Below are 1,040 nucleotides of genomic sequence, written 5' to 3' on the forward strand. Positions count from 1 at the left end.
TTTCTAGACCAGGGGGCCCCCCACTGTACCCTTTCTTCTCCCTGGGGGCCCCCCAGCTGCCTCAGCGTTTCAATATTTTTGCTGCAATTTAATTTATATTTAATCAACTCGATCAACAAAAACTCCAACTGAGATCCAGTACCCCAAACCAACAGGGGGGCCCCCCCGGGGCCCCCCTGTTTATGTAGGGGGCCCCCATGGGGGCCCCCATAGAGAAGGGGCCCCCCTGGGGGCCCCCATACAGTAGAGGGGCCCCTGGGGGCCCCCATGACGGTGACCCCTTGGGGGCCCCCATGTAGGAGGGGGCCCCGTGGGGGCCCCTCAAGAGTGCCCACGACCGTGGGGCCCCCCTTGGGGGCCCCCATCAAGGGGCCCTCCTTGGGGGTCCCCATCAAGGGGCCCCCTTGGGGGCTCCCATGCTGGGGGGTCCCCAAGGGGGCCCCCAAGCCCTGATGGGGGCCCCAAGGAGGAGGGAGGAGGTGGGAGTATGATGATGAAATGCAGGTTTGGGGTGTATGTACACCTGAAGGGAGACAGATCAATTGTATATCTTTTATATTGCTGCTGCTGCTGCTGCTGTAGTTGCTGCTGCTGCTGCTGCAGTTGCTGCTGCACTCAGCAGCACCAGCGCAGTTGCTGCCTCTGTTGTCTTTCGTTTCCTTCTATAGCAACAAGGTGGGGGGCCCCCCAGCTGCAGCAGCGGGGGGCCCCCTAACTACCACCAGCAACAGGGGGCCCCCCAGCTGCAGCAGCGCGGAGCCCCCTAGCAGCCACCAGCAACAGGGGGGCCCCCAGCAGCAGCTTTGTTTATTTATTTTATTTATATCCTTTAGTTGTTTCTCTTACTTTTTGTGCTGTACTCAACTCGTTTTATTTTTTATTTATTTATTTTCTATTTTTTATTTACTTATTTATTATTTATTTATTTATTTATTTATTTATTTTCTTTGTATATTTTATTTATTTATATTACACTACTAATTAATTTAATTATTTATTTTTTTTGTTTGTTTTTTGTTTCTATAGATATCAAAGAAGCT

Source organism: Eimeria mitis, genomic scaffold, assembly GCF_000499745.2.
Source record: "Eimeria mitis Houghton genomic scaffold, Emh_scaff198, whole genome shotgun sequence".
Taxonomy (NCBI): Eukaryota; Apicomplexa; class Conoidasida; order Eucoccidiorida; family Eimeriidae; genus Eimeria; species Eimeria mitis.